The following is a 13,554-nucleotide window of genomic DNA, read 5'->3' on the forward strand; positions in this document are numbered from 1 at the left end:
GTCCTTTTAATATTCAAAGCTACAGCAAAAGCGTGGGGATTGTTGCTTCTAGAAACACCCCAGTTTTCTTGTCTGCACTCTGCATGCCGTTGAGCTAAAGCAGACTAAAAAATAAATAAATACAGGAAACACACACACAAAAAACAACAATAACAAAAACAACAACAACAAAAAAAACACACCATTGGGTGATGTGTTGTGAACGCAACGATCATTTAATCCCTTTGTTTTCCCAGGTGGTGTGGATGATACTGGTTGCAGTGTTGGAGCTTGGATTTGGAGAGGAACAGGTGAGCATAGTTGTATGTTGCATCAGCAGTAGTCAGCATTGTGGAGAAGGTGGGCATCATGACCGGCATGCTAGTGAATGCTGGTACTCTGTTTTTGCAGCTGGTGATGAGCCTGGCAATTGACTAAGATGACGACCAGTGCCTGTGTATTTCTTGAGGCGGAGGGAATTTACCATGCAGCAACCTGAGAGCTAAGTTGGGGGGCACCTGGTATTTGCATATCTGGGGTGGCTAATGGGAGCTGGGAGCCAGAGCAGCGTGGAGCCAGCTGGCTGAAAATACTTGGTGCCGCTGCGAGGGTGGTTCAGGCTGGGTCACGTTCAGGCTGCTTGTGGCTGGGTCACCAGGCTAATAGAAGCAGCGGGATTATTTTGTAGCGTGAGTGCGTGCGCCAGGCAGGACAGTTTCCTTCTGTTCGTCTGTCCTGTAGTGTTGCTTCTGCAATGTCTGTTCTGTGCTTCTCGGGTCTTGATATCCTTCTAGCTTTTTACACTGGACAGACCAGACAGGCGACTTGGTAGCGGTGCTGAAGGGCCTCAGTGCTTGTTTTGTCATCGTGGCTCTGATCCGAGCACTTCTTGTCTTGCAGTCGCTGCTTGAAGTGCAGTTCTGTTTCAGGTCTCGTGCATCATATTCGGTTTGAGATCGCATCTGTTTCCATCCTCGCTCTTGTGGAAGTCATCTGGGCCGCATCAGGAGCTCTTGCTTGGGAATTGATTTCCTAAGCGTCGTCTTATGTGATTAAGGAGGTATTGGGGAGGCAAGGACAGTCCCCAGACAAGGACTGTATATCTCGAAACAAGACACCGGAACTCACGATAAGGAAGCGGCAGACGGACAGAGAAACAAATGTAAGGACTATAAATCTCAAAACTGGACGTTGGAATTCATTATAAAGACACAACAAAGGGAAGAATTAGCAACAGCCAGCTCTTGCGGTTAAGAAACATGCCAACTCAGCGGATTCCTGACCAAAGGTGAAAAGTACAATGTGAGGAAGACTCGGGGTCTTCCTCCCAAAGACCCCTGCCCACGTCCCAAAGGCCCCTGCCCACAGTTCTTGGGAGGCTCTACTCAGGCGCAAGGTGCCAAAAGGCTAATTAGCATGAGAAGCGAGGGAAGGCGGGGGTAGGCAATGAATATGTATAGGCGCCGGTAGAATATTGATAGATTGATTGTATAAATTCAAGACTGCTTTCTGCTTTGGGTATGCACGATAGGTGGAGAGATCCCCCCGTGCATCCAGCGCTGCAATAAAGAATATACCGCTTAAAGGAATTTCGGCTTCGATCTTTGAATCATATGGGGTTTTCAGTCCCCATCCTTCTGGTCTCTTGTCTTGAAGGAAGGCTTTTTAGGCCTCCATCACCCCAGTTCTGGCAGTGTCTTCCAGTCGCGTGTCGTGACATTTGAGTCTCTCCTTGGGTCTGGTGCAGAGCACCTGTTGTGACTTGCTGTTGCCATAGGGCTTCCCTCCGGGGGTCACTTTTTCTTGCGCCTTGTGTTGTGTGTTTTGTTTGTAGTGTTTGTGGCGTGGCTGTGTGTGTATGTGTTTGGTCTGGAGCTGTCCTGCCTGGCAGTTAGTGATGACAGCTAACGTGGCAGTGCATGGGTGTGCTAATACATTGTCCGGACTGTGTTGGCGAAGACATCTGGTCTGCCTCTGCGCACGTACTGAAGGGCAGCAGGCACAGTCATCTCTGTGGTGTTTGTCAGATGTGCGTGTGGGGGGGAAGAGTTGAGCTGCTTGTGAGCAGCTGCTCGCATAGTGCTTGAACGGTGTGCTTGAGGAGGAGGTCTGTGGAATCTTGAAAGCTTACAGATAAGGGGTTTTTGAAACTTTTATTTTTATTTCTGTCCTGTCCCCAGTAGAGTGTAAACCTTTGGAGGAACCAGTCACAGGAAAGAGCTCCTTCCGGAACTGTTCAGCGCTCCGTAGGCAGCTCGGTGACTGGCTTGGTCTACTCCTGAGGTGTGCTGAGGTATGGGGGCTGCTGTTTTGAAATGATAATATTGTAAACGGGGTCCCTTTGTGTTGTTGAGGGATGGGTGCTAATGCTGGCAGCTGAATGATTATCTTGTGACCGTTTTCATTTGTTAAAGCTGAAACACAGTGTACAACGCGGGACTTGACCGGAGCTGCTTTTGGCAAGGTGAGCGATGAACAGATGTAGCAGGTACTTTAGGGGTGCAGTTGTCACTGCAGTTACTTAACTGCACAAAGTACAGTAAAAATCCTGTTGATATTTCAGGGGTGTTGTAGCTGGCCTAAGAGAGCAGATGGAAGCATCTGCCTCGAGGGCAGGTGAGGGAGCAGAGGTTAGGGAGCAGATGAGAGTAACTGTCCCAGCTGTGCTGTGGCTTTGGATGCTGCTTCAGCCTATGCTTTTCTTTTTGTTTCACAGGTGTGTCGCACAGGCTCAGAGGGGCCAAGCTGCACTCTGAAGAGCAGCACGGGAAGGGCGGGCTGTTTGTGAGCTGGATTGGAGCAGAACTGCCAAGTAGCACGAGGTGACTGCGAAGGGTCTTGCTTTGCAGGTGCCATGGCAGGCTCTCCACAGAAGCGGTTGAGGATTTGAGAAGAGGTTGCAGATCATCGAGGAGCGACACGTGCAGGGACGGCTTGAAAACGGTATGGCTGCTTTCTCTTCTGTTTATCAGGTGTCCCAGGCGACGTGGGCTGTGATGTTAGCCTTTAGGATCGGAACAAAGCAGGTGCTGATGGCGGTCTTCTTCGGTAGGCAAAGAGGTGCCCGAAGCCCCCTCCTGTGCAGCCTGAGCACGCCTCGCTGAGGATGAAGCTTGCTTTCCAGCAGTTCTGGAAACTGTGTTGAGGCTGAAATGCTGCGTCTGTGTTCGGGTTGGGGTTGCACCTTGGTGAGTGTAGGGATGGGTTTTAAGTGGGTGCAGCGGAGGGCCCGGCCCCAGTGTCCTGTAGTGTGTTTTGACCCATCAGCATAGCCTTTTGGTTCTCAGATAGCCTGCTGAAGTAAGTGATTTTTGCTGCGAGTGGAACGGAATTGATTTTGTTGGCGTATAATCTGTTCTGCTCCTAGATTTTTCTTTCTGCGTAAATAAAAGTTTGAGCTAATTCGAGCTGAAAAAGCTTCAGTTACTTGCTTGGTTGTGTTGTCCTTTCAATATTCAAAGCTGCAGCGAAAGCATGGGGATTGTTGCTTCTAGAAACACCCCAGTTCTCCTGTCTGCCCTCTGCATGCTGTTGAGCTAAGCCTTATAAATAAGTAAATAAACCACAGCTGCTGCTCCTCCTCTTTCTACTTTCATGTGCTTTGCCCCTCCCCTTTCCCAGGTGATTGGGTTTGGGTGCTGGGTGGGACCAAAAGGTATATGAGCCCCAAGTATGCCGTCAGAGAGCTCCTTCTGCCTTCTGGGCTGCTCTTTGGGGGTAAGTGCTTTGTTTTTCCTTCAGTCAGTTGCCGGGTTCTCTAGGCAGGCTGGAGTCTATGGATTTCTGGAATTCTAAGGGCTTGGAATTCACTTCATAGAGGGATATGTAGCAGAGGTTGCTGGCTCTACTTTTTTTTTGGGATGGTGGGATACGCTCCTGTGTTTGATCTGTATTTTAATCTCTAGATGAATCAACCCACTTGTGTAACTCTCCAGAGGACTAAAACCAGCTTGATGACATGCTACAAGAGGCTTGACCGTGTTGGTGCAGTATTACCAGGAGACTGAGCAGGGTCACCTTTTTCATCTGCAAAGGGTATGTCTGCCATTACCCCTGCCGGGGCTGCTATGCATTCATGGCCTTGTGGCATTTGTGGACTTCAGTTTGTTTGTTTGTTTGTTTGTTTGTTTGTTTTATTTGTCTGGCTCTGGTCTCTGTGTTTGAGTCCTCTGCATGTGCCGCACTGTTTGCGTATCCATTGTGGATGTGACCTTCTCTCTTTGTTTCTTGTAGCTCAGGGCGTAGGCACGGAAGCTTGAACGAAGCATGAGGGTGAGTGGACAGCAGTGGGGGCCCCGAGTTGCTCGGTGGACTGTGTGAGTCTGCTTCAGCCGTCGGGCCGGCTTTGCAAGTGCCTTGCGACAGCAGAGTACGTCTCCTGCCACGTTTCTGACACGTGCCAGACGTCAGCGGTTCCAGGGTTCCAGTTCCTGAAATGCTGGAGATGCTCGGAGCACGAGAGGAGCTGGGGCGGCTTCGGGGGGCTGGGGGAGAGGGGACAGGGGAGAGGGGGGGCGGCTGCGGCGGCGGGGGGGGGCAGAGAGGGCAGCAGGAGGAGGTGCCGTTGCGTGCGCGTGGCCGACGCCCCTCTGGATTGGCTGGAGTGCTCCGTCCCGAGGCATGCTGGGAGCTGTAGTTCTGCGCTGCCGGGCGGCCACGTGGGCTCCGGGCTGCGCGGCCGGGCCGGGGCCGGGCCGGGGCCGGGCCGTGCGCGCCGGGAGGCGCAGGTTGCCGCTGGCGGCGAGCGCGGTTGCCGGCGGTGAGGCGAGCGAGAGCCTCCGGGGGTGCCTCCTCGGAGCGTCGGGCCGGGAGGGGCGGGGGGTGTTGAGGCCGGGCGCGGGTCCTCGCTGCGCTTGATCGTTGGGCTGCGCCGCGCCGCGCCTCGGAGGCTTTCCTCTCCCTGCGTCCTGACAGCCGGCTCTCTCCTTGTGCTGCGGTTCACCGGGGCAGAAGCAGCTCCCCGCCGCTAGGACCCCTGCGGGGTTTGTTGCCGAGCGAAGGTGGCGCACCGGGTAAAGCGAGGAAAGCCGCAGCTGGCGTGCTGCGGTCGCAGGGTTCTCAGGAGAGAGAGCAGCCCGTCCGTCCCGACTGCCCAGGTAAGTCGCAGCGACCTCGGGGTGGAATCAAGGCGTGCTCGTAAGCTTCCTGCAGCCCCGGCTCCAAGGCTTCATTGAATTTGCGGAAGCGCGAGCTGCTCGGCGCTGGGAAGCGCAAAGGGAAGGAAGGCACGTAGTGCCTGCCGAGTCGTAGTAGCCTCTTAGACCTAGAATGAACTGGCCTGTCAGGCTCTGTCTGTTGCTCAGTCTTTGGTACGAGAGGCTAAACTTTGTCCCGCCTCAGCTTTCGGAGTTGTCCTAGGAATAGACCGGTGCTTGCGGGGCTTTCCAGGACGCTGGTTGCGGTCAGTGAGGACAGACGTGAGAGGCAATTTCTGTCTGTCTGTCTGTCTGTCTCTTGGTTATGTCCCAAGAGTTTTTTGCTTGAACTGTGTGCAATAAAGGAGGCCTTGGGCCTGTACTGAGCAGCGAGAGAGAGCAAAGCTCTGCGTAAGCACTGGCCGTGGCAACGTTGCTTGGGAGTTGAGCGGCTGGGGGTCTTTCCAGAGGTGGGGGGTCTTCCCAGCGGAACTCGGTACGCAGGCAGAAACGTGACCTTCGAGGTCTTTGTTTGTCTTGCGCTGCAGCTGTGGTATTTGCCCCATAACTGTATGGAGTTGCTGAATTCTAGAGGGGATGATGATAGAGACGTCCCTGGTTCAGCCTTTTTTTGCCGCAGTCCTTGCAGAAGTTGTGGAAAAATGAGTAGTATCCTTCTCTTTAAGTTCACCTTTTAAAGAGTTCTTCCTGCAGACTCCTGTCTCCGTGGTTTAGGTACGTGATTTGTGTGAAACAGAGCCAGGCTTTCCTGTTAACGAGTGCCCTGATTGAAATTCCCTGTTGTTGGAGAACAAGAACCATCAGTGGTGCTTGGCAGTTTAAAACCTCTTGGCTTACGCAAAGGCTAACTTGCCAAAGCGAATGGGAAGTAGCCTAAAGTTCAGTAAATGCGCTGAATAGAAAAGGCCGTCTTCTTGACGGGAAAAGAGCTTTGCAGAACGTGAGCTTTGTTTCCCGTAGGGCTCCCTGCTTGCCCACCTGTTCAGCGATTACTGCAGGCTTTGACTGGTCCCCTCAGGCCCAATATCGCACACGTGCTGTGCTGCAGACGGTGCCTTAGCTTCCTTGCCGTCTCGTGCTGCGTTACTTGTACCTGCGGAAAACTTACTTCAGTGTCACAGAAACCCCGTGGGAAGCGTTCCCGACTCACGCCGGTAGGACCATCCCGTCGCGGCTGGTAAAATCCAGGAGCAGGACGATGCTTGGAAGAACGTCACCTATGGAGGAGAAGACAACAGTCTCCTTCCTGTTAGGCAACAGGTTTCCAAGACTGGTTTCCCCACCCCCCTGTGCGTTTTGAAGGAGGCAGTCCCTAAGCTGATGCAATCCAACTATCCAACTGCATCTAAGATGCTGGTTGTTACTTCCATAAGCTATAAAGGAACTTAATGTGTTCTGTGTTTTTAGGTCGAGGCTCGTGTGCGTGAGTTTGGCTTGTCGCGATGGCCGGTGTAGATGATCGCTCACGTGCCCCAAAGCTCCTTGTGCTGATGCTGGATCTGCCCCACGGTAAAGGACCGCATGCTGTGTGTTCAGCTTTTCTTCCTTACCGTGTCGTCCGTATGTATGTATGTATTTACTTCTCTGAAGGAAAGGGTGGATTTTTCGTGGGTCCCTCTGTGCGCGTCTCGAACCAGGCTGCAGTAAATACGCGTAAGCGAGTAGGCTGCTGCAGCGCGTCCTGGACAGTATCAGGGTGCTACTCTGCTAGCAGTGGAGAGCTGGGTGAAGGTGCCCAGGGTAAGGGCTTGTTCTGCCTCAAGTTGAACAGAAAGTTTCAGGAGTTGAGCATCCCAGGGGATGTTTGTGGGACTGCTGTTAGACGATAAAGGTTCGGATGGCTGTCGACGAAGGGGATTTTGTTGGTTCTTTTTCGATAGCTGTTCCTGCCAAAGATCGCGTCGGTCACAAAAGGTAGTAGTAACCTTGCGGTTTCTATGTTCTGTAGCGTTTGTACTAAAATACACTGGCAGATGAATAAATGAGCAGGTACAAATACACGTGACTCTGTAGCTGAGACTAAATAACGTGCAGTTTCTTCTGTGTTTTATCTTTCAAAGCACGTTGTTGCTGAGCGCCTGAGCTTTTTGCTCGCATTACCGAGGAAAGGAATGGCAGTGCTTCTTCCCCCCTCATCTCTCTTTTTTTTTTTTTTTTTTTTTTTCCCCCCTCTCCTCTTCTTCCTCGATGACAGGGTACTCAATGTTTTCCTCGGATGTCCACGTGAAAAACGAAATAAATAAATAAATGCTGATGGTGAAGACACTGACAGAATTGGGTGACATTTTCAAGGTAGAGGAGGGGCGAAGAATGTGGAAATTCCTGGTACATTAGTGGTGCTCTGTTAACAAAACTGACGTATACGCCACTTGCTGTTCCTAGTTTTTTGGTTTGGTTTTCCTTTCAGTAGTCTCCCCGAAGGCTTTTGCGGACACACGGTGTATCTTTTCTGTTCTTTTCAGTATTCTGAAAAGTATTCAGTATTTCTTTTTCAGTATTCGTTTGTCAGGAAAGACGACCGTGCAATCCGAGGGCTGTGGACAACCATCTACCAGGTGGTTGTTGCAGCCTCCATCGGTCATGTTATTTGTGCTTTTAGCTCGCCCTCTCCTGTATCTTGAGTTGAATTTTTTTTTTTTTTTTTTTGGCAACACTATGTTTGCAGTGATAGCATTGCTGCCGAGGTATTTTTGACTAAAAATGATCTTAACTGTAGTAGTGAATTCACAGAGTGTGGCTTTGTGTAACGACTCCCGCGATCACAACTTTTTTTTTTTCCTTTGTCACAGATAGGAGGAAAGCTCTTTCCAGAGAGATGGAAAGAAAGTTGTTTCAGAATACGTTCAGAATGTCTGAAGTTGTTTTGGAATTTTTTTTTGTTTTGTTTTTTTTTTTTTAGTAGTTAACAGTAGTACAGCCCACAGAGCAATTTCTTTGTGCGTGAGAACTCGCGGGTTAACTGAAAGTTACTTGTTTTATTATAAAACTAGGATTTGAAGCCACGGGCATTCAGAAATGCATATGATATGTCTTGTCACAGTCTTCTAGATCAGCTAACCGGAATGAGAACCAATCTTCTGAAAACACACAGGGATATCGTGGGGCAGGATGAAGGTAAATGGACACAATTATTTATTAATATTCTGGTACAGCTATTTAATTCACCTAAGTAGTGTTTCTGTCCTCGGTGTGGGAGAGGAAGTAGACTTTGCATCGTTTCTTGGGTCAGTCGTCCTTCCCTAGATTCCGAAGGAAAAGAATGAAATTTCTGCCTTCTGTCACAAAACATGTTGTGCGTGCTTGGAATTTGAAAATTAAGTTTCATGGGTGAGCTTTCCTGTGCAACAGGATGCAGTAGATGTTCTTATAGTGATGGTGAAAGGAAAGAGGGGCTTTATTTGCCTTTTGCTTTTCCTTTGTTTTGTAGAGGGAGGAAATAGTGATTTCTAGATCTTAAATGCTAACACTGGAAATGGAAGCATGCGAGGCTTGTATTTCCTTAGTCTTAAGGTAGACTAAATTTAGATACCTTGTTCTGCTGCAGACTGCCTTCACGGCGTTCCTGTTGCTCAAAGGGGAAATCATCAGGAGTAGTTGAAAATGATGCCTTCACCCCTTCGGGAGATTGATCCAGATCAACCAAAAAGGCTTCTTCATACACTTGGCAGTCTGTTCAAACAGGATGAGAAGGTAGGAGAAGTCTTGCTATCTGCTGTATCATTATTTGAAAAGTAACTGAATTGTAACACGGAGGCAAATACTCTGGTAGTGAATTGACGAAGCAATTGTTTTTTACTTATATTAAAAAAAAAAAAAAAAGTCTTTTCAGGGTACGATGATAGATGAAGCAGATAAATTTGTTGCTGGGCCTCAGAATAAGATCAAGCGTCCTGGAGAGCCCAATACTCCAGCATCACTAAAGAGAGAAGGCGTAGCACGTCGCCGCTATTGCGACGGCCACAGTCACTGTTGTGACAAACCATGTTGGTGGGAAAGGGCCACCCTGTGCTGCTGGATCTCCGTCACCATATCTGAACCTCAAAGGCATGCCAACAAATAAAGGTGTGTTGGAGTTGTTGTAGTACAGGAACTTGTGTGGTCATAAATGGACATAGTGTGCAGGAAAAAAAAAAAAGGTCTCCGTGCTTTCTGTGTTAATTCAAAAGGACACGTAAGTTTTAGAGTTAATTGGGACTGAATTTCTTTGGTCGGCTTAGACAAACAGGCTGTTGCTATAGGTAACGAAGTCCTGAATGAGCAATAATTTGGAACTGTTTCTAAAAAGTGCTGAAACCTTTCACCACGATGGTTTGGCGGTAGCAAGGATTTCATTTCAGCTTTTAATTCTCATTTGTGTATTCTATAGTGGGGAAGGGAGAAGTGGGGAAGGAAAGTGTGTAAAAAAAAAAAAAAAAAAAATTTTTAAATTTCTCACAAATAGTAATTTACCCACCTGTTGCAGCAGAGTCGAAAGAAAAATTTGCTGGAACTGGGGGAAGGAGGGGAAACTTTAGTTTGCTTTAGTCACTGAAATGGGAATACAGCAAATAACTTCACGACAGTCATATGAGACGGTAGCAGCCCAAAAGGAGGTATTCCTGTGGTTGCGTCAAAGGGTGAATAAAACTACTGAAGTGATCTGACAGTGCTGAGTAACTCTCTCCACAGTACTTTCAACAAGAAGGGATGCAGAATAATGTCCTTCTGTGTTTTTTGATCCTGCAGTTATATGCACTACTAAGCTCCTTCTTAATTTTCAGACACTGGTATCAGTACTGTCCAAGATGGTAATGGAGAGAAGAAAGCAGAAAACTGTCAGTTGCTGGAAGAGCAAATTGATGGCTTGTCTGTGCAAATGGCTTCTTCGGTTCCAGCTGTTAAGGGAGAGGATGAAATGTCACCTGGTGACTTAGACTCTCTACATGATGAGTTCAATTGCTTAAATGATGCAAAGATGGCTTGGATCGTAAACCTGGTACCAATGCACTTGTTCGAGGGCCTCTAAATTACAGCGTGGCTGGAGATGACCAAAAACGAGTGATGGAGTCTACTTCTGAATCTGTGCCAAATTGATTTAAAATAACACCTACAATGTTGGAGGGAAGCGATGCTGGTATTAAAATCAGAGTGGTGAAAGAGGTTTGCAAACGTGGAAGAAGTAAGTTCTTTATTAGTGTATTAAAAATAGGCTAGGGGTACAGAAGACTTTTTCTTGAAATGAGGATCTATTTTGAAAATAAAACCTCAGATTTGGAATGATTTTTGATTACTCGTGTACAAGTAGTGGAAGAACAAGAAAGTAAGTACATGTATTCAGAGTCCAACTTTATATCCTCACCGTCCTTACTGCAGCACTCTTAAGCAGGCTTAGTCACAGCACCATTCGTGTTTTCATAGTTGGTTCAGAGAAGAAAACACAGAAACCAATGAAAAAATACTGTTGTTTCACATCTAAGGTGTCCGGTTCATTCTTTTGCGCTACTTTTTTTTTTTTTGTTGTTAAACTTTATACGAGACAATCGTGCTCATGCTCCACATAGATCGGTCATCTTGTAAAGAGTAGTTATCTTAAACCTCTGCTTTCAAAAATGACAGCTCTAGGTTGAAACATGGCTCGGTATCCCTTTGTTTCTATTAACTGCTGATCATGGCAGCGTGTTCGTGGAGATACAAGGCTTCTCTGCTGATTAAACCTAGTCTGCATTTTCCAAGGGCAGGTGTTTCTAGATACTGCTCTTTTAAGAGAACAAAATTCAGCGTTACATTTGAATATCAGCTAATCGATATCACTTCAAATTATTGGTATGCTGGCTTTTTTTTCTTACGTGCATTACTGTATGCAGAAATGGGAAACTCTAGGCTTTGTTGTTTTTCCTTTGGCTGTTGAGATTTACTGAAAATGCATTTACAAGATCTGTTTCTAATATCTGTTTGGATCTCTTCTTTAAGATCGTGAAAAAAATCTTCTCTCTTCTTGAGGAGGTACGTACAAGGACGGATGGAAACTCAGAAGTATTTCATTGAATTTGCTATAAGGGAAGGAGCAAGGTTTGTATAGATACGAATGATTCGGAGTTAAACGCTAACGTTGTTCATGATAGCAAATCTCAGTCTTTTCCAAAACAAGTGTTTTGTTTTGACATACCTAAATTATTACAGTTTCAGCGGTCAAACTGCCGTTGTATTTTCTGAAGTAAATGGTCGTTACCTAGAGCTGAAGTGTGAAATAGAAAGATACGGGTGGTTATGGAAGAAAGACCCAGAATTTGCGTGGGTTGGGGAAAGATGGCTGTATCAAATTAAATTTGCCATTCTGATGTCAGAAATGAGGGAAGCTCTTCCATGCTGGAAACAGAGAGCCTCCGCTAATACTGTTTGTCGTGGCCAAATAATACTGAGTTATTTAACTGCTGTTTTTGGAAGAAGAAATGAAATTACTTCCCTAGGTTTAAAAATCGTGTCTTAATACAGCACTTAGAGAGAACGCTAGAGGAGCTAGAGTTCAACAGCCTACCCAACAGAGTTAATCAGGTGAACGGTAGATAATAGTGTACCAGCCAGAGGAATACGGACCGGGAATGAGTTTGCTGTGCCGCAGAAGAGTGGAAGAGGACGTAGCTGTTGCCCTCGCCATCCTGGCGGTCAAGTGATCTTACTGTCAGAGTCCGAGAAGAAGCAGCAGAGCTTTAACTTTACGAACCTCTATCGGCAGAAGCTGGGCTGTAACCTTAAGGACGTGCTATGAAAGGTGTGGCTTTTTTCCTGTGGAGGGTGCTCTTTGCTCAACAGGCTGAAAAAAATAACCATTGCTGCCCCTCCTGCAGGTGGTGAGAATTTACTCACTTGAATACTGTCATTAGCTGTTTTACGTGCAATAGGCAGTGGATCGCACTAAAATGGGGCACTGTCAAATGCACACAGTGTCTGCATTGTGGAGAGATCCCATCTGTTGTGTCCCGTCCCCCCCCCCCCCCCCCCCCCCCCAATAAAAAACCAACCAAACAAACAAAACTCCCAGAAACACCTGCACTGGTAATATTGCATGTTGCCAGCACAGAGACGAGGGCCTTGTTCCCGAGAACTGCTAGCCATGCCTTTAAACTTGAGATTCAGCGTAGATCGAGAGTAAAGAAACTGCTGTTGTGTTAATGAAAGCTAAAGACAGCCCTGTGACTGTTACCACTTGGTGGTTACTAAACAATCTACATCAGACTCTCTTCTGTTTTTATCTGCAGACATTATGAAAGCGCACCTGAGGCTTCCCAGGTCCCTGACTTCAGTTCTCTTTCCTCCCGTGAGGAGGACGGAGATTCTTCAGGTGGCCTTGCCTTGGCACACGCTGTGCTTTGGAAGCACTAAAAAGAAATGCTTTTAAAAGTGTGCATTTATTTTAATGTTCATACAAAAGAGATTGGTTTTGAACAGTGTTGTTACCGGATCACTAATTTGATATTTTAACTGTATGCATTTTTTTGAACATAGGTGGGGGTGTGTGTGTGTGTATATGTGTGTGTATATATATATATATATAAAAAAAATAAACCGTTTTATTAATTCTCGTTAAGTGCTGATCTGAGGAGTCTGTAATGGGCAGCGCTGAATTCCTCAAATTGTCTGTCACCAACAGACCGCTAATATTTTTTGTGAAACCAGTCTGCATATCCTGAAACCCCACTTCTGGTAATAGCTGCGGAATGTGTTTGTTACTTACCTCCCGGTAGCACGTACCCTGGAGCACCTGCCTCATCAGTCAGCTCAGCCTGTACAGGGTGTACATTTTTGCTCCAAGGCTAAAGTGTTAAAGACACCAAGTTCCAGCTTACCAAATCCTTGGTTACCCGAGTTAATATCCTCCCTTCCGTTCCTCTTACTCTTTTGTTCAAAGGTAATGTTGTGAATCACAGAAAATGCAACGAAGACTGGAGCACCTGCACGTAATTAATATTTTCCTTTTAAACGGTAATATGCCAGTAGTAAGTGGCTCTTCAGATAATTTTATTTTCGGTTGTTCTCATTTAAAAACAGTCTCCTGCTCCTTTAACAGCTTTCTTTTAAAAGACAGGTTGAAGTTGTGCTGGCGTTAAGAAGCTCTTCACAAGGTACTGGGGCTGTCCTGAGGATTCCACTTGACCAGCCAGCAGAAGAGGCAGGGAAACATACTTACATTGATGGCCTGAACTTCTCTTCCTATTACTCTTTTTAGTACTAGCCAGCGTGTGTGAGACATCTTTTCCTTCTCCTGTGAAGCAGTGGGCTGGTCTTTCTGGAAGAGGTTGTTTGACCATTGGAATTACACCAGTGAGATTCAAGAAGGAAATAAAATCCAAAAGCAGCAGCGTATCTTTATTACTACGTTAAGTGAGAAAGTGACACTTGGAACGAACTCGTTATAAACAATTCTGAACTCTTTTCTTAGCGG

The 13,554-nt window shown here is 47.1% G+C and overlaps 3 long non-coding RNA genes across 5 annotated transcripts; all 3 read left to right on the plus strand.

The window, feature by feature from the left end:
- The first annotated feature begins 229 nt into the window (after positions 1-229).
- LOC311429008 lies at positions 230-1,568 on the plus strand. Its single transcript, XR_014688004.1, has 2 exons — positions 230-290; positions 391-1,568. It is a non-coding gene; the product is annotated as an uncharacterized lncRNA (long non-coding RNA).
- Positions 1,569-2,156: 588 nt separating this feature from the next.
- On the plus strand, positions 2,157-4,013 carry LOC311429009. 3 transcript variants are annotated; one of them, XR_014688005.1, is made up of 5 exons: positions 2,157-2,272; positions 2,394-2,443; positions 2,829-2,922; positions 3,032-3,167; positions 3,885-4,013. It is a non-coding gene; the product is annotated as an uncharacterized lncRNA (long non-coding RNA). The 3 variants fall into 3 exon arrangements; XR_014688006.1 differs by lacking the exon at positions 3,032-3,167 and having other exon boundaries at positions 3,885-3,990; XR_014688007.1 differs by lacking the exon at positions 3,885-4,013 and having other exon boundaries at positions 3,032-3,406.
- A 667-nt stretch (positions 4,014-4,680) lies between these two features.
- LOC311429010 lies at positions 4,681-10,585 on the plus strand. Its single transcript, XR_014688008.1, has 4 exons — positions 4,681-5,075; positions 8,176-8,249; positions 8,680-8,825; positions 9,896-10,585. It is a non-coding gene; the product is annotated as an uncharacterized lncRNA (long non-coding RNA).
- The last annotated feature ends 2,969 nt before the right edge of the window (positions 10,586-13,554 follow it).

This window comes from Aythya ferina, assembly GCF_964211825.1.
Source record: "Aythya ferina genome assembly, contig: HAP1_SCAFFOLD_238, whole genome shotgun sequence".
In the NCBI taxonomy this organism is placed as follows: Eukaryota; Metazoa; Chordata; class Aves; order Anseriformes; family Anatidae; genus Aythya; species Aythya ferina.